The 27,308-nt window shown below is 29.1% G+C and overlaps 1 protein-coding gene across 3 annotated transcripts in view; it reads left to right on the forward strand.

The window, feature by feature from the left end:
• Positions 1 to 27,308, forward strand: part of LOC107441233 (uro-adherence factor A) — a 127,418-nt gene that overhangs the window by 53,423 nt on the left and 46,687 nt on the right. Inside the window, exon 1 of one of the 3 annotated variants that reach the window (XM_016054418.4) lies at positions 5,464 to 5,817. The exons of the other annotated variants lie outside the window; for them this stretch is intronic. The gene's annotated coding sequence lies outside the window, so the exon portion shown is untranslated. Of the gene's footprint in view, positions 1 to 5,463; positions 5,818 to 27,308 lie in introns of those variants that run through there. 3 annotated transcript variants of the gene reach the window in all.

Raw genomic sequence — 27,308 nt, forward strand, 5'->3', positions numbered from 1 at the left:
TTTCTGTATTGTAAAAATTTCAATGGTTAATTTAAATGAGAACTAACGTAGCAAAAATTAAATAAATAAATTACTTTAAATTTAGGTTAATGCATTTCTATTACTCTTACATTTATCCTTATTGGAGTTAAGCAAATCTTTAAAAAAAGTCTTACGAACTAGTAATGAAACTTAGTTAAGTTTTCTTATCCTAGAATTCACTTTATTTTATTAAAGTAGATAAAAAAGGATTTTGATTTTAGTGTTTATTCTTAACGTTATCGTCAAGTTGCGGTAGTCACGAATGTGTTATTAAACCTTGAAATAGACTATTAACAAAACATATACACTATCATTTTCACTTTTTATGAGTATTTCTGCTCAATCGCTTGTAGATTAAATTGTTTTCAATAAAAAAAAAACATTTATGCAATGAATTTATTGCATTAACTTCATTGGCTTTAAAGTTATTGTCCTAAATAGCTCAAATAATTTTTTTTTAAGTAGCTCAAATAAAGTATCAAAATTAAGCTGTAAAAAAAAACCTTTATAAATCAATGCAACCTTTATCTCTTCGACTTTGTATGGATTTTGAAATAGTATTCCTACTTAAAACAATTTTTCTTTTGCAAAAAGTAAATAAATAAATTTACGAAATAAAAGAATAATTGTAAAAGTAAGAAAGGAAGACTTACATCATTTAGTAGTTAAAAATAATAGTATTGATTGGTTTTTCTGTAAAATAATTTTTTTATTTTCCCTACATTTTGCTGTTGATTAAAATATTTATTAACATAATATTTTTATACTGTGAGTACTTTACAAATTAATTTTGTGAAAATTATTTTCATCAATGCAATTTAACATTTTTATAAACCTTTTATCCAGAAGAATTCTGTTATCGATAGTAAGTATTAATTATTTGTATTTATGTATTAACTACTTCCGATATTTTTTTTTTAATAAAATCCTTTATCAATTGCCAGTCCCTTAGTGCAGTGCTCCCCAACCTTTTTATCACCACGGACCTGTCAACGTTTGATAATTTTACCGCGGCCCGCTTGGGGGGGGGACGTTGATTGTTTGTATTTTAAATTATTTCGATTTATTAATTTTAATTTAATTTTATTTAAACATGCCTTCAAAATAAAATACAGTTACATTAAAAAATAAATTTAGAGTGATTTAACATTTTAACTAACAAGAACGATGAGAACCCTGAACTTGTTTCTTTGTAATAAGACGGTTCCATCTGGGGTAATCGTTTTAAAACGTTAAAAAATTTATGTCACTACCTTCGGGAGCCCCTTTTTTTAAATAAATAAAATTTTAATGGAACACAGTTATTTTTAATTTTTGATATAAACCTAGGAATTTAAATTCAGTTTCAATGAAATGGGCGGCCCGGTACCATTTGATTCACGGACCGGTACCGGTCCACGGACCTGGGGTTGGGGAACACTGCCTTAGTGGACTAATCGCCAGTTTCGACTTCCAGTAGATCACCAAAGTTAAGTATCACTGACAGCGGCCAGTGAGCATGCGGATGATCATTTTGATCATCCTGCGAAGTGACCGAGGATGCGCGATATTGACCTTCGTTCTATAATTGAGTGCACAAATTCGCGAAAAGATCGTAAAGCTACCAAACCGAGGGAGCCATCCCCTCTGCCGAGCACCCAAATTTTGATTGCATTTCTTCGGTTTACTCTCATTGTTGTTTCCCAGACCGTTGCCAATAGCGCTTTGTGCAGCTCTAATGCGACATAAATAAAATACTACTACTATTTCAACTACGAATACTTCAAAATCTCTATATAAAGAACTTAATCATAATAACATGTTTATGTTATAATCTTATGAATGGCAAAATTATATTATTCTTATTGCCTTTTTAAGCAATTTCAAATGTCTCAAAGTGATGTAAAATGCGTTTTTCTATTAAAATTGATTTCGGAAGGCTGCGTCGTAATACAAAATGATGTTTTTTTCTTTGAATAATATGCTATTTTTATAACTGCTGTGAATCTGCAACTGTTACTCATGATTGTTAGGTTAAGTTTAGCCTATCTAAATCCAGAGTTGTCTACGCTTATTTGGAAAATGGCGCAAAACGTCAATATTGAGAAAAGCCACAGTTGCGTAAAAACAAATTTCGTTTGTGTTCTAATTTTTTAACATTTAAGAACTTATTACAGTGCTGTATTTCTTGAGCTCATAAAAATTTGCAAAAACTGTAGATAAGGCAGTGATTTTGATAATTTTTATCCAGGTGAAAAAATTGGCGATTTTTAAAAAAGTTTATTAACTTTTAAAATATTTAAGTTATTTGTCTCTTATAAAGCTCAGATAATTTTTCACTGCAAGATTATATATCTAGTTTTAAATCATCGCATTGCTTCAAGTGAAAGGCACTTAAACTAAAGCTTTTTTTTTATATTCCTTGGCGACAGAGCATCGAAAAACAGGATAAAAAAAACTACAAAAAATTAGGAAGTAAAGAAGAAGATATTACCAATTTGCTTTAAAAATTGTATTCGTTGCTTTTCTTCCAAAACAAACCATGCTTCCCTTTTTCTTTTTGCTAGAACTGTATTTAACGTATTTATTTTAGCATTTTCACTAATTATCTTTTGTAAAATTAATTAGTCAATTTCTATTTTTGTAAAAATATTTTTCATTTGCGCACTTAATTCATGAAGTATTATGTTAAAAAAAGTTTGTCTATCAAATTGGATTTATGTCTTAAAGTTACTGTCAATAATTTTAATTCAATTCATTCCAAAGCGATTGCAAATATCGAAAAAGCTCTATAATGAGTGTAGAATGAGATTTCCATTGAAAGTATTTAAGTGACGTATTCCGTTCCACGTGCGAAAACAAAAAGATTAACACTCGTGTAAAAATAGTATTGATTACTTTTTCTTCTATCTGTAAAAAAAGCGATATTGATTATTTTCCTATTCATCTTTGTTTTTAACATCACCTGGATATTGATCTTTACATAATGAACTCGAAAAGTATCTTCCTTTATTTATAATCATATTTGCAAAATGATAAATAAAGCTACACTACAGCAACTGTGTTAGATGGCAATGATATTGGAGACACCAATTATGGTTGTCATAGCAACTCAACTTCGTGGTTTAAAAAACACAATTATTCTGGACCTAAAGTACCGTTACGGTTGCTTTAGTATTCTATGCCTTTTTCCCCCCATCTATTTACCAGTGTTATGCTAGTGTTTTATTTCTTACAGTTTATTGTTAATATGTTATAAAATACTTTGTGCGAATCAAATCAGGATGATGTTTAATTATTTTAGATGTTGTTCATATTTTAAACAGCACGAGTTAACGATTTTTTCTTTCTTTTTGAAAATCTGTAGCCTAATGAAAATTGAATTGGATGCCTGCAAGTGACGTCATCGTATGTAAATCATTAAATCTGATTTAAATAACATGGTTAGGCATAGTTACTTCACTTCTGCATGTACCTAGTTGTCTCATTTTTTTGATTTAATTAAATTTAAAGGAGAATTAAAAATTATTCTAAAAAACACTGCTATCATTGAAATAAATTTGCTTTCTGAATTAAAAAATAATAATTTAGTGTGTTTTCTAATTTAAAAGAGTTTTCAAATAAAACTTTATTTTTTTTAATTCATTTTCATTTATACTAATTTTTTAGTATGAAGTCACAGATAATTGTAATTAATTAATATCGTTTTCGTTAAATTTGTTAAAATACACATAAAAGTCTTTGACTAAACAACACACAATGTATACTATAGAACTTGCATATACATTGCGCACTCTACAACGTACAAACTTATATTGTTAGAAATTTTAAAACGTGTTTAAGCATATATCGTTTATGCTAAGTACAACTTTAATACGGAGCTGAGTTGTACTACACTATAGTGCAAATTAATCGTTCTTGAATTAATAACACTTGTTTAACTTGAAGTAGATATAAGATTACGATATCTTCTTTGTAGAAAAAGACAAGTATTTTTTTTAGATGACTCACATATTAGTTTCTTTAATTTTTATGCAGCATTTTAGTGTTAATTCTTATAATGAAAAGGTTCTTCAATCAGGATGTTGGGCTTTGGCCATTAGGGTCGCAGTTCTACACGCAATAACGTGATGCAAATGTCACACATTTTCGGTGAATGAAAAGGAATCGGTTGTCAGATTTTCTTTTATGTAATTGAATCGATCTTTTATGAATCATAAGGTAAAATTTAAACAACTTGATTCTTTTTAACAGATGACGCCATATAGACTCCAGAGTACTTTTGGGTTTTTCTTAATAAGTATATTCCCAAGAATGTTTATCTGTTAACTTCAGAAAATAATCTTAATTGGAATTTTGAATTTCAATGGATCTTTGTGAAAAACCGATTTATGTCTTTGTCTAAAATTCTTAAAATTATCAAGGGAATCCATTATAAGCTATGACTTTCATTTTAATTACATTATATTTTGAGCAACAATTTAAACTTTCTCAATTTCTACATTTGTGTATAGTTTCCACATTAAAGAGAGAGAGACAGTTCGTCACAAATTTTACTGGGGAAATTTTAATCAAATTCCTTCAAAAATTCTTTGATTTTTCTCGTCGATATCTGATTTTCATGTTTTATGGAAATTGTTTTTGAGATTCAAGGTTCTGTAATAATTTTCCCGACAGATGGTAGAGTGTTTCTTTTTTTTAGTTTCAATCTTAACAGCTTTCAATTTCCGCAAGATGCTTTCTACTTCAATTAAACGGATTTCACTATCTCGATTTGGTTAGAAACTTTTTCCTCCTCTTTTTAAAAAAAAATTTAATTTTACGTCAAAGTTGGTTTATAATGGCATTAAATTTATATATCTTCAGCATAATATCATGCACAGCGAAACCGTTCTTTACTTTTGTACCATTGAACTTTTACATTTAATTCAATTCAATGATAGGTCTTGATGTCTATCTTCGAATTTGCCATACTGATAATTATTTTACTTATTATTTGCTTATTACTACTCATTATTTTACTTATTATTTGCTTATTACTACTTATTATTTTACTTATTATTTGCTTATTACTACTTATTATTTTACTTATAATTATCTTTAAAGTATTTTTTATACATTCTTCTTTATATTTCTCAGTTAAATTTGTTAGTTTACAATTTTCAATTATTTAGTTAAATTTTACTGCGCATTTATATTCGCGTATCTCGTAATCCGAACTAACAAAAGAAATGAACTGAGTGAAAATTTCGAACTTGGAGGCTACCTGACCTTTCCGAAAATAACACAAGATTTGAACGCACGTTTCAACTTTCGTTTTTCACAATCACCGACCGGCCCATCACGTAATATCTTTTCAAAACGGACTTTCGGTATAAGACGTTTTAAGGCAGGTGGTAAGGATTTTAGATGGAGCTATAATTATATCTAAAAAGCTGGGACGCACCAAACAATGAAAAATCCAATGCAGCGGAAGTTCTTGGAATCTTCTGTTTTCAGTTATGCATGAAGACGTGTTTTGAAAATCCTTTTACGGTATTGTCGATGTTTATGTGCGTGTGGTTTTTTGTGCTTTTGAGAGCAAGAATGTGTTTATTCTTACGATTGAAGGTTCATTAGAGGCGTGATGAATCGAATTTGGGCAAATAACTTTGTGATGAATATCTGGAAATATTGCCATAGGCCACAATAGAAGTTGATTTTGGAAGAAATCAACGAATATTGAGGCTCTGTGTTATTGGTATGGGAGAAAATGCTGTCTTTTAACTTGTGTGGATTTTAATTCACTTGTAATCTTACACTAGGATTTATTTAAAGGTAAGACTCATTAACGAAGTTTTATAATTAATTAGTGTGCGATTGTTGTAAAATTTTTAAAGCATCCTTGCTTGTCAATTCTTTTTTTTTTTTTTTGTAAACATAAATTGAAGGCCGTAGGTATAATGTCATCTCTGAAGGGATTACTTTAACCACATTAAATAGCAAAAAAATTTGATACTGTAAACTTTGATGAAGATATTATAAAATCAAGGTGATAATGAAGCATTTTACTATTGCAAAGCACAGTGTCTTAATAATTTAACTAATTATTGTGGACAAGGAAGATGTTTTTTTTCTTTAATTAAATAAATAAATTTAGTTGTGGGTTGTGAAAACAATTTTCCCCTTAAATATAAAATGGGGAAGATATGGTAATTAAATACTTATTTCCTTATTCAGTAGTTTATGGTTTGAAAATTTATTGTAAATTATAATATTACGCTTAATATTGCATGAAGGAATAATACGAAATAATACAGATTTAAAAAAGAAACTGCATTAGATAATTTATTTGCACAGTAATATTTCTTCCTAGTACTGCTCATGCATGTAAACGTTTCGTTTAAAAAGTAACATGCAAAATTAAAAACGCTTAAGAGCTAAAGTTTCGAGTAAGAAGTACAGATTTTGTTAAGTAACAAATAATAAGTAGTATTAAAAAAATCATTTTTAAGTGCTTTCATTAAAGAACATTAAAAATTAAAACTAAAATAAAAAATTAAAACTAAAAACCTGAAATTTGTTTTAGATATTATTAAAGAGTGTTATTTTTTTTTTTTTGAAAAGTAATTGCATTTTAAACGCTGTGCTATTTAGGTTGCCAAGCGAGCGTATGAGTTTGTGACACGAGAAAAACAGGAGTACTAGATGGCAGAGTAGAATTATAATCGATGTATATAAATATTTAATCATTAAATAGCCATGTAAAATTTTTATGATTTCGATGTTAACATTAGTGCTGGTATTTGCTCTAGTAGTTCAGTGGCTTCCAAAATCAATAAATGTAAAAATTTAATGAGAATTATTCATAAAAATAGTTTGGCTTAATTTTCAAAAAAAGTAATAGATTCTTTCAAAATTATTGTTGTAAGTTGTAATTTTTTCTTAAACAGTAACGAAAATGCATGTAAAAATAGTAAAATGTTAGTTGCCATGTATATACCCATAGACAATATTTATCGGATATATTATTTGACTATGTCTAAAATTATTTCATTAATAATTTATTAATAATTAAAATGACTATGTCTAAAAATATTATTTGACTATATCTAAAAGTTCATGAATAGCGTAAAAATTTTATCCATTTTTTAAAAGTATTTTATGAGTCTTAATTTTTTGTTATTTCGTTAAATAAATAAATGGAAAAATAATAAATAAATGAACAAATGAAAAATGATAAATGAATAAAGAATAAAAATAAACCAAGAATTAATAAAACCCAATTCATTATATACTAAAAACATTCTCTTCATGAGTTTTAATATTTGTAAGAATAAATGTTCCGTGAGAACAAAGTGCTGATATTCTTGAAGCTTTTATCTCTGACTCGTCAGTAAATAGACCCGTCACATTTTCATTTCCTGTCAAAAGACAGAAATAGAAATGATTATAATCTAAAAATAATCTAAATCGATTTTGACAGTAAATGTGTTGGGAAACAGTTTTCATTCCAATTTAATTGACAAACCTGGCATTACGAGTAGCCGATGTTAATTATTTTGTTGTAAGATGGTTGCAAAACAACATGCACAAATGAAACCTCTCTATTGCTTTCCGCCATTGTTGGTGTAATATGTTCCATCATACAAACCTAAATCACGAAAAAAGTTGTAATTCAAATGTGTCCCATTTCTTTTCTTTATGATATTCTGGTGGGAACAATCAGATACGATATCTAAATCCGTTGGTGTGAATCAGAAACGGACAACATAATATCAGATGCGTGTTATGAATGAAAAAAAGGTACGGAAATCATTGAATATTTACTTTTTACGCCAACTTTTTACTGTTGATGATTTGTTAAAGCGTGTGATAACTTCGAAAAGCTTTGGTGAGCAAAGGTTTTAAAGATCATTTGGCGACAATGAGGAAGTGTTAATGGAAGTTGAATGAACGTTTTGTTACTATAACCGTCGATTTTCGATTACTGCTATTCTTGGGATCATTGAAAAAAGCAGATCTTTTGGCGAAATCTTTTGAGAGAATTTTTTTGTTCTCTTCTAATCTAAACCGAGTACCCGTAGACAAAAATTACTTAAGCAAAGAAAGCCTTTTAAAGCATTAGATTCCGTCGAGCTGTGTTCTTTAATGACAGGGTTGTAAAAGCTTTTTGCCGTCTTTAGTAACGTGACCTACCCAAGTTATTAAAATCAAAATAATATTTAAAAACTATAAGGCGAGGCCACGTGTAAGAAATAATTTTAAATATGGGCAATCTTATATTACTTTTATCAATTTTCATTGATTGTAAAAAGAAAATAGTAATTTTATGAGATTATTTTCGACAAGGTTTGTAGAACTTTTTTCAATCTACATTCAATTACAAAAAAATATATCGTGTTGTAGTTGTTTAAATGAAACTCATGAGACAATGACAGGATATGGTTTTATGATATGTGTGATAAAATTTATGATATGTGTGATAAAATTGCTTTTAAGTTTGCATAGCAGTTTTAAGTATTGCAGCTAACTGTGTTCAGGATTCATTTTAATTTTCAATTATATTCAAGGACTTTTCCAAGCATGTTTACATAGACTTTTTGTGATTGATTTTGCTTTTGTATTTAATAAGAAAAGACAGTTCCTCTTTTTTTTAAAAAAAAGAAAACTTAATTTTATCGAAACTTTTTTCGATTTTTTTTAGTTATTTATTTTTGGCGTATGACTGCATTGTAAACAATTCCTAATCAAATTATGGTAAAAAGTTCCGGCACTCGGGGTGTCTGTACTTTTATATCGGGAAATCCATTTTTACCGAAACATGTAACAAAACAAAAAATCTGATTTATAGTGATTTTTACGGAAATAATTACAGTAAAATCACTAGATCACTATTTAAATAAATATTACTACAAAAATTACGGTAAAAGGAATTTTTAAGAATGAAATATTTTTATGAATTTTTCAGGATGCACCTTAAGTTCCGGTACAATATAATTAATTTATTCCGAAATTTATTAGTGTGGTTTTTGAAAAATAATTTTGGAAATCATTTTTTTTTTTTTGCAAATGAACTTAGAACGAGACCAAATAAAGAATTAAACATTAAAATAACTTTTTATATTGTCAGATTGATCGAGTATTCTTTTTCAGTAAAGTTTCTTCAACGTTCGTATTTTGGTGTCCTTTAAATTTTTTTTTAAAAATACAATACATTGCGGTTCTAATTTTAAAAACGAATATTAATTTCATGTATTTCAGTAAAAATTTAAACAACTGTTAACTTTTTTAGTTAATATTTCATTGTATCCATTTAATAACGGCTTCTTGAAGTAACAATTTATAACATTTGTAAAACATGGTTTTCTATTGACTTTTACAAGTATTGTCTAGTCACAGTTATTAAGAACTATTAAAATAACTGATTTGAAAATATTTTCATGATACCTACTTGCCCTTTGTTTGGAAGAAAGTTTTTTTTAGAACAGCAATGAGCGATATTCATTTTATGGAGTGAAGTTTGATTAAAAAATTTTTTCTAATCATTTTTTTAAATGTCCATTTAATTTTTTTAGTGCATTTTCAACAGCACCTTTTCATTTTTGCGGAAATATTTAGAATTGACAAACATTTAACTCGTGAACTTCATGTTTACACACTTTCAATTTCTTTTAACTCAATTCCAAGTGACAGTTTTAAGCTTAAGAGCAGTAGCGAATTTTTTTCCGTCATTTTAAATCAGAACAGTATTTTTAGAAAGGGAAATTTATATCTGCAGTAAATTAAGCAATGTTTTGAAAATTCCAAATATTTTATTTTCGAACATGCAAGCGATTGTGTAAATAAATATCAATACAATGTTTAAATATTTCATTATCTTTTTTTTTTTTTAAGTGACTGTTTTATATATATGAACCAAAGTGTATTTAAAATAAATGGGATAAGCTTGAGTTCATAAAAAATGCTCAAATAGATTTTTTAATAGCTTAAATGTGTTAACCTCGAAATTTAAGGTGACAAAAAAAGATGAATAACTCGTTGCCAAAAAACAAGCTGCTTTGCTGTTTTTTGTACAATTTTTGATTCATAATTCTTAATAAATGGTATAAATTTTACAAGTTAGCTTTCTGATAATAAAAGGTCAATAATTATAGTGTTTTATTTAAAGACACATTTTAGACGTCCCTATAATTTAATTTGTCTTAATCAAAAATGCGCAGATTAATTTTTGATTTTCTAATTCAGTTTGAATAATAATTTTTTTGTTTTTAGCATATCAAACTGTAAAAATAATTATCGTTTCCTGAGTTTATAAAATTATTTGTTTAAGTACTTTTGTCTGTATTTGTTTAAGCAATTTATTTGAGCCTTAAAAATTTCAATAATTTACAAGTTTTTTTTTATTATTCCTACATTAAATGAAAAACTTATTTGTGCTTTCAAATTTTAATAGTTTTTTGTTTCTAAACTGAGTTATTAGTCGATATTCCATACAATGACAACTGTTGACCAAACGGAAATAGATGCAGCAACTTATGACTGCAATGCAGAGAAATATTTTAAATATTTACTCATAACTTATAAATATGGGATTAACTTTTGAAAAATTATATGCAATAACCTCTTTCGACTATCAATAATGTAAAGTTATCCATATTTAATCAATAAGACTTTGATCTAATGTCGCACCCACAATCACTTGTGATAAAATCTTCGACACTCGTGCGTCTTCCATCATTCAAAAGAAATTCAAGATACATAATTATTTTAATGTACAGCAGTATCCAAAGAAATAATTGAAACAAATATTTCTTTGAAACTTTTGCTACCAATTGACTCATTATTAATGGAAGTAAAAATTTTGTTTTTAAAAATGTAAAAAAAAATAAATAATTAAAAATTAAAAAATAATAATTAAAAATTGAAAAAATAATTTAAAAAAATTGGCTTTTTTATTAAAATGAATGGATTAGATTATGGAAATTATTATTGTGCATTAAAATAACTATGAATATATGGAGTAGACAATAGGTCATTGAGTATCGGTCCCTATGATGAGATGGTCGCTGTAATAGAAGTCCGTACTAAAGAGCGTTGGTTTGGGTTTAGATTTCAATATTGGAATGAGCGCTTCAGATTTTAAGTTGTAATGGGAGTTAAAATAATATTTTATCTATATAATAGCAAAAATAACATTCTTTATAGGTTGTTATAATGGAAAGGTTGCTATAGTGGTGGATTTTACTAAATAGCTTTCGTTGTTTTTTTGAGCTAGGACGTTAATTTGGAATGATCGGATAGATCAGACGTTGTAACGGGCTTTAAAATAACATTGAATTTCTGGAATAGCAGCGGAAAAATTAGCGGACATTATAATCGAACTGTCGCTGTAATAGAGAGAATCATACGAAAATGGTAGTTTGTTTGAGTTTTCTAATTTTAATAATTTACTAATTTTTTTTCTTTCTGGCTTTATAATAGCTGCTTCTTGTCAGTGGCAGATAAAGCAGCTCTTGACCTGGGTTGACACTTCCCTTTTCGCGTGAATTTAACAGAGGGTGACGCCTGCAGGGTTCACGCTCTAATTCACGAAAAACTCACGTCACGAAATTTTGCTATGCAATAACTCTTTCTCTCTTCCTTATGCTTAAAAAATTATGATTTTTTTGACAATTATGAATTAAAATAATTGATTTAAATGCTATAGTTGTTTTACCTTATAATTGGAAAGTACCTTTGTTTAAGGACTCTTAAGCTTGTAGTTTCATCCTTGCAATAAATTATCACTTGATTTTATTGTCTCTGGAATTGAAAAACATAGAATATATAGATAGTATATAACAAATAATACATATAAATAATATACTATAAATAATATATTAAAAATAATATATATAATGTGCACTCATGTCCATAAATTAAGGCTAATGTCAGCTCCGGCAAGTAAAGGTTCAGAAAAAGAAAAACGTGACTTATTCATGAAGTTCATTTATTAAGCATAAAATAATGATTAAAAAGGTGGCATATGAAAGGTATCATTCATAAAAATTACGATTTTTTCTCCCTGGAGCAATCATAAAAAATAGCACTTTCACAAAATGGTTGGTATATTTATTAATACATTGTAAGTCTCCAATACGATGAAATGCAGTCCGTGCAAGGCCTAGGTATTCTGAATATCAAATTATCGAGCTCATCTTGCGGAAGATTACTCCACTCAACAAATAATGCCCTCCGAAGTTCCAGTACACACGTAAGATGTGGACGATGGGCTGCCAAGCACTCTCGGTCAAGTATGTCCTACTCATGCTCTATCGGATTCAAGTCAAGTGAGAATGCTGGCCATTTCATACGGATGATATCCTTAGATTGAAGATATTTGTTTTCTATGTTTTCTCGGTGAGGACCGGCATTGTCATCCACAAACACTAATTCTGTGCCCATGAAAGACCTAATGTACATGTTCCAGAATAATGTCCCGATAAATTTGGTCTGTCATGGTTCTGATTTGAACATGCAGATCTGTTCTGGAGCCCAGTGTAATTCAACCCCAATCGATCAATCTTGCACCACCGCAACAGTTTCGTTCAATAAAGCTGTCTTGGTGCTAACGAGAACCTGGCCTTCTCCATACGAAGGACGTGAATCAGATAGTAAGTTAAACCTGGACTCGCTGGAAAACATCGCACAAATCCACTGTAACGATGTCCACATTGTATATAATCTCTGTTCCAGGTCAATCGCTGGTGACAGTGAGTTGCCGTGAGTGGAACACTCTCTGACAGGCACATCGATCAATATTTCCCAAAAGTCTGTACGCAGTTTGTACTGAAACTGTAGTATCCGTGTCTATACAGATAACTGTCGAGACGGGTTGGATGCTGTGCTCTGTTTGCTTGTAGTTACTGCCTAATACCGGTCTTCATTGGACTTAGAAACTCGGATGCGACCTGTACTGTAAAGTATCGCCATTTCTATCGTCTTGGACTCGTTGCTAAGTCTAGAGATGACTTGCTGGAAAAATCAAACTTCCTCGGATTCTTCCATTTGAGTATGCCCACATTCCAGACGACTGATGGTTCTACCTTGTAAAAAATATCACCAGCATGAGTTCTCTGTGTCATAACTATTCGACTAAGGCACTGAGTGGCTAACAGAACACTTGCGAGCAATTTTATTTCTTTGCAACCTTTTTCTACAATACCCCTATCTTACATTTTCATTATTGTGGCAATTATCGGCGTCATCTAGTGGCTTGGCTTCGTGTAGTGAATGAAAAAATATTTTGACCTTAAATATTGACTTAGTTATATCATTTCAACAAAAAAATATTTCTTCACAGTTTTTATTTTAGAAAAAAATTGTATAATTCTTAGAAAATTGGTTCTATGTTCTTAGAACCTTTTATCGTGATGTTGATCCCCATGAATAAAAGAATGCCTTGTCCTAAATTCTTGGCTCGTTAAAAGCTCAAATCTATATTAGATTGTCATTTGCTTATTATTTCATCGTTTTTTTTTCTATTACACAGATAAGTACTTTTTCTACTCATTTTAAATTTTAAAAAAAATTTATTTCGAGGAAAACTGTATCTGTTTTTATCCATATCTGTCATATCGAATAATAAAATCGATCAATTTATACTAACTTGATTGAAATAAATGAAAAGTATGTAAGTTTTTCAAACTTAACAACACACTATCACAAATGATTAGTAATAAGTTAAGTATGTTAATAAAACATTCGATTTTGAGGTAAAATCTCACAGTTAGAGACAAAATATCAAATTCTGTATCTTTATGATCGTCAACATCGACTAAAAATTGTTTTTAATTAATCTAAAAAAATGTTTCCCAGGGCTGGGATATTGCAAGATTTTTTTTAAAGAAATAAAATAAAGAGTTATATTTGGAAATAGTTTATATCGGTAGAATTTTTATTATTTTAATTTTAGGAAATAAAAAGAAATGTAAAGGTCTCTCGTGTTTTTTAAGTTTCATTATTAGTTATTAAAAGTATTTATTTTTTGGGTTTTAAAATAACTGAAGGAAATAAACACAAATATTCGCATAGGAAGAAAAAGCGGGAAAAGAAGAAGACCACCTACAATGTAGTTCTACTTCCTATTTCAAACGTGTTCAGCTGTAAAAAAAGAGCTATTAAACTCAAAATATATTGTTAAATGTTTAGAAAAAGCTGAATTGTTGACATTTATGGAGAAAAAAATTCGGATTTAGAATAAAGTATCCACATGGTTGTTCTAACTGAGTCTTTTGGACTTTTTTTATATTCCTTTTTTATTATTTGTGTCATTTTGAAAATCAGATTTATAGGTTTAATACATAAGTCATTTGGTAAATTCTGTCTCTTTCGACCTATTTTTTTCCAACAATTTTAAAAAATGGATATTCAAATTTGACGAAACTTACTTCGTTTTTGAAGAAACCATTTCCTGGTATATGCTCCGAATGAATAGTTTGTCAAAGTAACTATCGTCACTTTTTCGAGGAAATGAATTTCGTCCTAAGTTAAGAAATATCTCGTCATTCTATTAAAAGTTTCAAAAAAAGAAAACTATCTAACGGTCGGTAAGAACATAACGCAGAAGATAAATAAATCTATGCCCGTACCGGAATTCGAACCCGGTATCTTTCTAGTATGACGCCAACTCCTTGACTACCATACAGTCCGGTCAGTTTAAGTCGTCAGTCTAGTTCGATCGACTAGTCTTCATTCTAGTTTCATCATTATAGTTAACTATCTCCTGCAATGCATTGCAATGAGGTTCCGAGTTGAGTAAATACTTTCGTCATTTATTTGAGAGTTCGCATTTCGTCACTAAGTACGTAATTTCGTAACGAAATGATTCTCAAAATTAACGAAATACAGCTCCAGGATTGCTGAATCGTCAGAAGTGAGAGTTATCTTTCCGAGAGTGCAAATAGTTTTTATTATAGATCGTGACCTAAGCACTTTTTCTTATGCTCAAATCTCTCCATTCCTATTATCGTTAGTCTTCTATAGAATATCAAATATATTTGCTACTTCGCACAACATTCATTTGATCTCTCGCTTTTTGAAGGAGGGAGAGTTTTAGATATCTTATTAAATCAAATATTGGAATAAATTGATTCCAATAAGTTCGTCCCAATATCCGTGATATGCACCAGTAATATTAACTAGTAGTTTTGTTAGCGTAAATTCGAATGAAATTTGTTCTATTCTGAGATTAATTCAAACAAATGATTCTAAATTTGATTTAAATCAGTTGGATCATCATTCTGGATTCATGCTTCTCATTTGCATTACTCAAGTAAACTGATGAGCTTGATTCCGATAATTTTGATTACTTATATTTTTAAACATAAATAACAAAAATGTTATTTTATTATTTACTCATTTTAATCAAAGCATTACAGCAACATTCCCGTTTCAACAAAAGCATTCCCATTGTGACCTAGGGGGCCACGGAGAGTAAGGATCGACAACTTCATAACCATTGGCAAGATTGTGGCCTAGCGGTCAGTAATGTGCACAAACCACTTTCTAGACAATTGCAAGTTAAAACATTTATCAATTAAAAGTTTTAATAATTTAATTGGTTTAATTTTTAATAGTTCTGTCATTTTTCCTTTGTTGTTTACTACAAAAAATTCTTTCGATTTGATTGAAAGAAAACATGTTCTTAATGTTCCCATAAAGTAATATTTAAATTTGAATTTTTTATATGACACCGTAAGCATGATTTCAAATGAGTACATGTCTTGATTTGATAAATTTTATTACCTATTGTATTGAACTAAATATTTTCACCGTTATTAATATTTTTCAGAAAAAAAAACTTAAAGTAAACGTTTTTAAAAATTGACATTGAAAAAAAGATAATTGATACTGTTCGATAATCGATAGCCTGACCGCAAAGCCAATAGTCGCGGGTTCGAATCCCGCTCAGAGCCTAGATGTCTCGTCCTCTGTTTTGTGGTGTGTGAAACTACTCACTCCATTAGCGGTTGCGTGTGGCAATATGGCAAGGTTAATTCTGCTCGCCCATGTGACTGGGGGACGGTGGGGGTAAATGTAAATTAGTGTTCCTGCATTTTTTCGGTCAATTTTCATTTAATATTAATTTTTTATGTCTTGTAAATTTTTTTACTTCTGTAATTTTAAAATACTAATTATATTTAAACAACGAAAAAAAAATTTTTTTTTTCATTTTAAGGTGGCATTTTGTTTCAGTTGTAAATTTAATCCTGATTGCGAGATCTCAAATTTAATCCCGGTATAACTTATTGGCTTTATATATTTCGATGTATTATTCTTGGAACGATATATAGAAAACTTATCACCAATGTAGTGCTTGATTTTCATAAACTGCACCCCTCAGGTGTCAATGAGAAGAGAGACCCTTCTAGAAGCGCAATCCGCATATTGTTAGGAGTGGAGGTTATAATTGAGGCAATTACTGAGCGCAGTTCCCCCCTGTCCGGAAAAAAAATTTTCTGTGGTTTCTGAATACTAAGCCATCGACATTCCGTCTGCTTTTCTTAAAAATTTTAAAAGAGATTTTGGCAACATATTTTAAAACAGACTTCATGCGTAAAATTAACATAATGCTTGGAAAATTAACTGAGACTATATCAAATATCTAGATTCTTATAATTTTAACCCTAATATTTTATTTTTTACTTTTTCATGCAGAACCATAGAAAATCGTTTTCCTATTGAAATTATTTTATTTAGTCATTAAAATATTTATTTGACAGAATCGTAAAATACCAATAATTGTATGTTATTGCTTGTTTCCCATGCTCCCAACTATTCATTCTAAAGAAATTTATAAATTATTCCTTTAGGATTACCGAGAAAAAGATATATTCAGGATATGCCTCATAAAACTTAGAAAGGAAAATACTTCCGTGTGCATTTCTGTAATTCTTTGATTCGTTGGATTTGCCGCGCAGAACTGAATTACGAGAATTTCGGTACACTTAATAGTTGCACATTTATTTGACGATAAACATTTAAATACCGCTTTAGGAACTAAAGTAGATACTTATTATGGTGCGCGTAAGTTATTTAAAAAAAAGGAGCTCTCAGTGCCTCTAAACTGTAGAATTTAATCGGCACATTTGGCAAGTGATTGGCATATGGAACTAAATATGTCAAGCATTTAAACTAGATATAAACATTTGCGTGAAACGTTGATTGCTTAATTGTTTATTTGATTTTAATTTTCTTCAATACTTAGTTGGATATTATTAGGATAGTTCAACGCCTAAATTATTAAACTCAATAATCAATAGAAGCATTGAGAACGTTTTTAATAACATATTGGTGATTATTTTTGGCATCAATATTTGACTTGCGTTTGAAAATGAAGCTGTCTCGCCTCCTGAAAAGCGTAACGCTCCAATTAATGCTTTTAATTTATAGCTGTTGTGAAATTGGTCTCGTTTTTAAAATTTCGCAACTTACTAACTATTTATTTAACTATTTTCTTTTAAATCTGAAAGTGTGTTAATTTTGCTTCACTGTATTGTAAAAAAAGTACATGAATTAAAACTTAGATATTTAAAATTTATTTAAAGTATTTATATTTTATAATACATGAAATAAACGTTAAGCCTTTTAACTAATAATGACTTAACTCTAGCTATTGATTTAATAATATTAACTTGCTAATATTATATATTTATTAAAAAAATGACAAAAAAATTGTATTTAACTTTCCATGTTTATATAAAAGCGATGCTTTAAAATTAATTTTGTACAGTGTCTCCATAGCAAATGTAAGCTTCGAAAATAATTATGACAAATTAAAGAACAGATTAATGAAATTGTGCGAAATGTGCAGTTTAAGGCGAATAAAAATGAGATTTCATCGAAGCTTAACTTTCTAACATGAACATTGTTTCCAATAAAATATTTTAAATACACGTTCAAAAAAATCAGTTCAACCTTGAGCCATTATACAGTGCAAATTATCTGTAACTTTTATAGGGTTTCAAACTGAACCATGTATATTTTCAAGTTGAACCCCAATATCATGTAATCAATTTTTAGATGGTTTAGTTGGATCCATAATATACTTCAATGCACCATACTACGGTTACAGCACATTTGTATGATAATGCGGTTTAATGGTTCAATAATATGGTTTGTATTAAAATGTGAACCAAAATTTTATTTCGTACTTTGTAGTTTTAATTGTTTTGAAGTTTAAAAATCATAAAAAGTACTGCTATACAACAATTTAGATATCTTACACAACATTTTCATTATTACCAAATCTCCACTTCTGTTTTTCGGGTATAAGTTCAAGTTAATTATGCAATTAAGAGCGATGTAAATTTCTGCTCACGTTTTCTTTTCTCAATTTTAAAATTGCATAATTATCTTGTGAAACTTCTGAGCTGGGAGACAAGTAGATCCACTTTACGAAAATTAGTGGCACGATTACTTCTATTGAGTGAGAAACGTATTTCTCGTGTCAATATTCTTGTGAAACTTATCGATTTTAATATCAAAATCAAGGTTGGTAAATGCAAGAAAAAATTACTACAATTTATTACTATTATTATATAAAAGCAAATTGTATCTTGAGTACTGTTAACATTCGACTTATGATCATATCGGCACTCCCCTTTTTCAAGTACAAGTTCACACAATTTAGAAAATTTGAATAGAAATTTTGAGGCATTTTTTTCAGAATTGTTAAAAAAAATAAATAATAAAAAATCAGTATAATTTTTATTTAAATCGTATAATTTTCATCCGAAACTTCTGAGTAGGGATACAAGCAGATACACTTTATGAAATACTACTATTTACAGATGTACCATCAGATCCAATATGGAGCATCTACATTTTAATGATTATCATATGCCAACTTACGCTTTCCGGGTATGAATTCACACAATTTAAACTATTTAAAAAAGATTTAAATGCATTTATTTCAGTGTGAAAATTGTTACTTATTATACTCGTATACAAGCTTATCTTGAATACCATTAACATTCTACTTATAATCAAATCTGCACTCCCTTTTTTCGAGTACAAGTTCGCACAATTCAAAAAAATTTTAATAGAAATTTCGAGGCAGTTTCCTTCAGAACTGTTAAAAAACCGTATAATTTTCATTTAAACCGTATCTTCATGCAAAACTTCTGAGTGGAGATACAAGCAGATATACTTTATAATATACCACTATTTACAGTTGCACCATGATCCTATTAGGAGCATTTGCATTTTAATAATTATCATATGTTAACTTACGTTTCCCGGATATAAACTCATACAATTTTAACAAATATTTAAATACATTTATTTCAGTGTGAAAATTGTTACTCATTATACTCGTATACAAGCTTATCTTGAGTACATTAACATTCTACTTATAATCACATAAGAATATATCGAACATTCTACTTATAACTACACTCCCATTTTCAAATACAAGTTCGCACAATTTCGACGATTTTAATAGAAATTTCGAGGCATATCCTTCAGAACTGTTAAAAAAACCGTATAATTTTCATTTAAACCGTATAATTTGCATGCGAAACTTCTGAGTAGGAATACAAAGCAGATACGTTTTTTGAAAGTGTTAAAATGTATTCCTCATGTCAATACATCAATTCATGTTCATATCATATGCCATTCACGTCAAATTTATAAGTTTTAATCACAAATCAAACTTGAAAATTTGTAGAAAAGATTACTGCTATTTAGAAATATACCACCAGATCCAATCTGGATCATCTACATTTGAATTATTATCATATGTCGACTTTCGTTTTCCGGATGTAAGTTCACACAATTTAACAGTGAGTAAAATGCATTTATTTTAGTATGAAAATTGTTACTCATTCACGGCATTTAGTTTTGAAGTCATATAATTTTTGAGCAAAAATTCTGAGTACGATACAAGAAGTTACGCTTTACATATTTTAAATAATTTCCTCTTTTGTTTTCAAATTGTAGAAGACTTACTATTTGATACAGATGTACTAGCAGATCGAATCTTCACATGCCATCTAATTTACTATCGACTTCCGTTTTCCGCGTATAATTTCACACAATTTAGAAAAAAACTTAAGAGAGATTTGGACTCATTTTCTGCAGAATGAAAATTATTGCTCATTCGCGTCATTCAGTTTTAAAATCGTATAATTTTCATGTGAAATTTCTGAGCAGGGAATACAAGCAAAATACGATTTACGGAAATGAGTGGCAAGATTACTGCTATTGAGTAAGAAATGTATTTCTCATGTCAATTTTCATGTCAAACATAAAGATTTTAATGACATCCTTTGTCTTTCGTTTCAAATAATGTGACAGCGTTGTGAACCGTAAAAAAAAATACTTTTCGTTTATCATTAACTTGGTGTTGAGAAGAATTATTTCCAATTCTTACTGGAATTGAAAATAAACAATTTCGGTGTCTGAGTTTTCAGTACTTATTTATTGTTATGTCTCGCAATTTTTTTAATAGTCTAAGTGCTTCAGTTGCATAATCGACTTAACGATGCGTTAAAAATGCATTTATATTAGTGCTTTATAGTTGAACTACCGACGTACAGGAATGTCGTACAGTCCCTATACAATTTTAATTTATAAAACACTAATTATAATATAATTTCCCAATGTAGCTATTAATTTTTAAATTCGGGCTAAACAGGGTAAATAAATTATCATACGAAAACTTTTTTAAGATAGGCTCGTATCACGTTTTGCAAAATTTAACAATTCTTAATTACAAATGTTAGAATCATGATAAAAAAAGAAGGAAAAATAGCTAAGAGTCAATTTAAAAAATTTTAATTTTAGAAATAGTGAAATAATTGCAATACTAATTCTTTTAATAAGAAAAGGAGGTATACATCTAATCATAATATTTTATTTCATAACTGGCATTGAACAACTGATTGAGTTCTGATTTTACAGCTATCAATGTTCACGGTTGTAGCCTTGCAATTTTGAACCCTACCCAGAGGACAAGGAAACTTCTGGGTTAATTATTTGGACTCGCGTAAGACTTTTTTAATAGAACTAGCCAGCATAAAGAGGAAAACTACAAAAATCTCATACAGTTAACCTGACGGCAAGGGGATTTTAACCCATGATCCGTCTACCACTGAAGGTATTTTATGTTTGCACTGAGGTCGGATAATTTTTGTGTTAATTATATATGTTGTACTTTTTTTTACACAAAAGTCTTATGAGTGTACTCTAGATTTGGCGCCCGATACTTTTAATCCTATTTCTCAGAAAGTTTGCTACTGTATACTCGTATCTAACAAAAAGAAACTAAAATAAAAAGAAGTCGCTCTTGAATTTTTTTTTTATTTATCTTTCGAAAAATTACCATAATTTATTTTTCATTTCTTACACAATTTTAGATATAATGTCTGCTAAGGAATTTGATGCAATTTTCAAAATTCCAATGGCAACAAAAAACTTGTATGAAATTTGTAATATTGGGATTTATGTAATAACCGTAATAATGTGTGAATGTTACCTCTCCAATAAGCTATATATGAACTAAAACAAAATAAAGAAATAAATTAAAAACGCGAATAAAATACAAATGAAAGTATAGAAAATTCTATATCGTTTTTAGAAGCCATATGTAAGGTAATATCCATAGAATGTTATAATCCATATAATCAATGCTGCAAATGACTAACTTTGCTCGTTAAATGTCATAATGTAATTTTTGTAATCGACAGATAAGAAAATTGATTGCTATAACTTAAAAGATCTCAAACCAGTATCATCTTAGTATAATCAATGCTGCAAATGACAAACTTAGCTTGTTAAATGTCATAATGTAAGTTTTATAATCAACAGATGAAAAAAAATAATTGCTGTAACTTAAAAGATCTCAAACCAGTATCATCTTTGTGTAATCAATGCTGCAAATGACAAACTTTCCTCGTTAAATGTCATAATGTATGTTTGGTAATTGACAGATAAAAATATTAATTGTTGCTTTTTAAAATAACCCAATAATTCCTTTTTTGAATCTCTACTTTCTTCTGAAAAGAAGCAATTGCGTCTTAAAATGTGAAAATTTTAAACTAAGCCTACGAAGTTGATGAATGAGGATTATCAAGCCACGTTGTGACATCGCCATAATCGAAAAAGAACTTTTTATTTCAAAATTTTTTCTTCTTCTTAAACTCAAGAAGGGACGCCATTGGGTAACGGATTAAATCTCCCTCTCAATAATCCTCAAAATCTCAACTACCCCTACTTAAAAAATCTTCCATGCATTGCAATCCACCAGATATATTAGCGGCTATATTATTAACTGTTCTTACGGACTTCGAGCATGACTTTAAATTGGTATTTTTTCACAGTCGGCTTCCAATTGTTGCGCCTCATGTGATACCTCAGAGTTTGTCACCTTCGGGGGTATATTGATGATACCTTCTGCAAGGAAGATTTTGCACCGATATTTCTTTATCTGAACGAGAAAACGGTGATGTTAGTGTATGTTCCAAATCACCATTATTTTCTCAATAATGACGTAACAATGTAGATTATTGGCGTGAATATTGTGAGAGAATAGCGTAAATTTCCCTCATAAGAATTCATGGGATTAGTGTTGTTGATAATGGTTTGTTTTCTCAAGTTTGAAGAGATTATAACATTTTTTTAACATCCACAAAGCTGTTTCGTTTCTAACCTTTTCGTGTCGAGTTCTTTCAACTCTTGTTTTTTGTCGCACTCGAGTAGATTTAATGGGCAATAAAATGTTTTATAAACCGAAATTTATTAAATATTCATTTGATGTTTTGGAAACATTCTCGCTTGTTTCATAAATTATTCATCGATAAATGGTTTTGAAAAGTTTTGGAATATTATAAACATAAGAAAATGTTGAAATAAAATTCAAATTTCTGAGCATAAGATTATTGAGTCTTATCTGGTCTTATCTACTGTGACATTAGTTATTTTAGAAATATTTATATTCATGTCTTTCATAGAAAATTAGCTATGCTTTAGTCATGGGTCTCAGATGTTGTCACAGATCATCTTTCTTCTCTTTTACGATTTTCTGGATTCGAAAAAAATCTTCCTAAAATTGCCATAAATTGAATCATATCTTATTTATTATTTTATTTAATAACCGTCGTTGAACAGCCGACACAATTTTCGGGTTTACGACTACTAATGTTCAACTAACGTAGCCTTGTAATTTTGAACCCAATCCAGAAGACAAGAGGACTCCTGGATCAAGTATTGGGAAAAATTTGCCTTCGTGGAGGACTTTTTGAAGAAACTAACCCGCATTTGCGTTACACGGAGAGAAAGACCACAAGAACCTCCCACGGTTAACCTGACTGCAAACAGATTCAAACCCATGTCTAACTGAGGATATTTCACGTTAGTACTCTGGTCGGTACAGGCCGGATACGAAATTCGTATCGACCAACCATCGCTAGGATTCACCTGATTGGACCGCTTCACCTGATTGGAAAGCGATTGCTCTATCCTTTAAGCCATCGCGGGCATTATAAGTTATACTAATAAATCAAATCTTATCGTAATTTATTAGTTTAACTTATAATGCATTTACTGAATCGAAATTTTAAGTAATAAATAACCTTAAATTTGATCAAAAATTATTGCAATTAATTATTATAAAATTATTGGCTATCATACGGATTTTATGTGGGGAGAAACTTTAAAACTGAGAGTGAAATTTTAAATTTAACAATTTTTAAAGTGTCTGTTTTGTTACCCAACTTTTCCTTCTTTTAATGATTTTCTAGAGCAAACTCAATCTTCATACCGAAGAATGCATTTTGTTTGTTCGAAATTCATAATTACCATAAATGGAATCAAAGTGTATCTTAATAATTTACTTTAAATTGAATCGAATTTAAAGAAATTAGTTACCATAAATTGAATCGAAATTCATAGCAATTAGTTAACATAAATTAAATCAGAATTTATGGTAATTCTGAAAGAAAATTCTATATTTTTATAATAATTTTAAATGTTTGAGATTTACAATTATTTCAGCATAATTTATAATCGGTTTCTAATAGCATGATGTATTTTTATGAAATTTGAATTTCTTGATTTTGATGCTTTTGAAATTAATGAAACAAATAATTTTTGATAAATAACACTGAGGGAAATTTTTTTTCTTCTGTTACCGTGAGATTTTTTAAAAACAGATCTTAGATATTTTTTGCATCGCTGATTTCAACTTTTCAATCAATTTCTTTTTCCAAGCTGCAGTTTTTTAAACTAACATTTTTAGTCTATTTTTTGTTGAAACGTGCAAGTTTAAAAACATCATACATAACAGAGGGTCGCCTAATTGTTGCAACGGTTAGGATACATCATCGGGGTTAAAATTGTATAGAAACCCATGCCCGGATGTCACCACATGCCGCTAGGGACATTTCTCTGTTATGAACAGTTTCTTCGTGTGTTTCTGAATCTTTCTTTACCTAATTTATCTTAATTTTATGTTTTCTAATAATTATTGTCTAAAATTACGTTTTAAGCGCAATATTAATTATTTTATTGAAACTCAATGATTCGACAAGATAGCCAAGTTAGTTAATTTAATGATTTGACGAGATCGTCAAGTTAGTCGCTAAATCATTACGATTAAATAGTTCATACTAAATTTTTAAATGTAATTTAAATGAAAAAAAAATATTTAAATGTAATTTTTGACAATAATTGTTAGGAAATATAGAATTACGATAAATTAGTTAACTGAAAGTACCTGTTTAGATACACTTGAAGAAAGAGTTTATAACAGGGAAGGGAAGCACAGCTAGCTGCAAACAGACATTCCCTGGTTGAATCCAGTTTTAATCCTGATGACGCTCCCTAACTCCGCTAGAAGTTTGTCTCAATTTTTCACAATCCCTTTTTATATATAATGGTTTTAAACTTGCCCATTTCGACAAAAAATAGACTAAAAATGAGATTAAAAAACTAGCTTTAGATGTAAAACTAATTTCAGATATGATATCCCCACACCCAAATTAGGCAAAATCAAGAAGTATTTGTATAAATACAAAAAAATATTTGCTCCCAATACAATTAATAAAAATTAAAATCTATAAAATGAAAAGCAAGTATCTGTGAAGGGTTATCAACTCTCGATTGATAATGCCCTACCATTCAAATTCATAATCATGTGACACAACTTACTATTATAATTTATTTATGCAGTACACCCTATACTTAGTTCTAAGATTTGTTTTTCGAAACACATAGCTGCATATTATTTATTTCTCCCGCAAGTTTCGATGTCGAAATGCATGCGATTATTACTGAGCACTAGGTGGTTACTTGGAGTATTTTTTTTATCCTACCCAATTAGTTTAAGGCACGCCAAAACTAAAACACATTAAGTGATTAACTTGATTATATTTTACGTTTTCATTTTAATTTTATTGTCTCGTTTCTTTTTTTACCGATTAATATTATTATTCATTTGTATTTCTATAAACTATTTAAATGTTAAAAATATTCCATTTTTTACATAAATTAATTCAGTACTTAGTCAATTATTACATGAGAGATATAATTGGAATATAATCGTGCAAGTAATCCCAGATTCTTGGTTCCAATATTCGGTAACAATTATTTGTGCTATTTGACTTAATTCTTACCATATTTTTTAGTTGTAAGATTCCAAAACACTGATTGTATGTTATGCTTTCTCTATACATATATGTATATACAAATATAATATAATCTATCTCTGTATACCAATTAAAGCAGTTGTAAAAAATAATTATTAAAACATTTCTCTCTTAAAGAAATTAAATTTAGTTTATGATTTTTACAGTTCAAAGTTCAAATATATCATTATAAAATGAATTTTTGTAGCAATCATATTAATCCAAGCCATAGGACAAATTTTTTTAAAGTTTATTATTAATAAAGAGAGTTTATTATTAATAAGGGTAATTTTTAATTAATTTCTATAGAGAATTTTAAGTTGCGAAGTTCATTATTAAATTAGAAATAAAATATGTTTAAAAAATAGTTAGAAAATAGGTAGGAAAAAACTCTTTTATTTATTAATGTAATATTAAATTTAAATAATGATGACTTTGATATTGGAATAGCAATCCATAGACGTACCGCCAGATTTTAATAAAAATCGCAAATTTTGAGTTGCAGGTTATTAAATTAGGAAATTTTTCTCAACCTCATTTAGATATGTAATGCCCATTATTTGAATATAGTATTACTTTGCATAATTTATCACTGTGTAAAACATTCTGGTGTCTTTGTTCCTTCATGCAAATTAAGAGTGTTTGCAACCGTATAAATTATGAATGAAACTAGTTGGAGAGATGATAAAGATGATTTATTCTTTAGATCAGGCTGAACGATAAAGAAGAGGTCATTGCTAGTTCAGTTGGTGTAACTTACGTTACCCTGCAATTGTTTTATTCTCGCTGTTTGCTAGCGAGAAATAGCGCAAATGTTAAATGATACGAAGCGAAGATAACACACTTGTTTGTTTAATTACTATCTCCTTTTTAATTTGTACTCGTGTACTTTTTGTTTGAAGACATCAGAAATATTTTTCTGAAGAACGCTCTCTAGTTGAATAATCATCAAAAGAAAGTCACATTATGATTTTTTTTAAAAACATATCCTAATTAGGACTGTGTTGTACAAATCTTAAACTGTCTCCTCCCTCTCGATCAAACTCAACTGTCAAAGGAGTGAAGGCGAGGAGAATTATTCTAAATATGCTTTTAATCATTCTAGTTCGCTTTTTAACTAAATAATTTTATGATATGTAATCTACTCTGCCGTAAGTTTCAAATCATGTTAAATACAAGGTTGCCACCCAAATAGAATGTGAGAAATATAGCTGTCGTTATTAAAAAATTTTCGTAGTATTATAAGTATAGTACATGGTGAGTAGCGTTTTTAAAAAGTGCTTATTTTATCTTTTCGTTTTTTAAAAGCCCTTAACAGTGCTTTTTTTATTAGGTGTTTTTAAAAAGTGCCAATTTTCCATCTTCGAAAATAGGAAAATTAGATTTTCGCCACGTATTATGGAAAAGCATGGTTTTCACATTGTTCTATTCGACGCTTTCACAATTCATTCAAACGAATTGCGGCGTACTGGCTGTCCGTAGCATATGAAAGTGCCAATCATTTCACATGTTTGTTGAAATACTTGTGGTCTGCATGTGTTACTGAGCAAGGTTCCGTGAGATTCTTCCTCTCTCATGTGAAATTCTGCCGCATTTTGCAAGGCATTCTCAATTTCCGGCTTCATTTTCCACCCATCTTTTTATGATGGCTAATATAAT

The sequence above is a fragment of the Parasteatoda tepidariorum genome, chromosome 3, assembly GCF_043381705.1.
Source record: "Parasteatoda tepidariorum isolate YZ-2023 chromosome 3, CAS_Ptep_4.0, whole genome shotgun sequence".
Classification (NCBI taxonomy): Eukaryota; Metazoa; Arthropoda; class Arachnida; order Araneae; family Theridiidae; genus Parasteatoda; species Parasteatoda tepidariorum.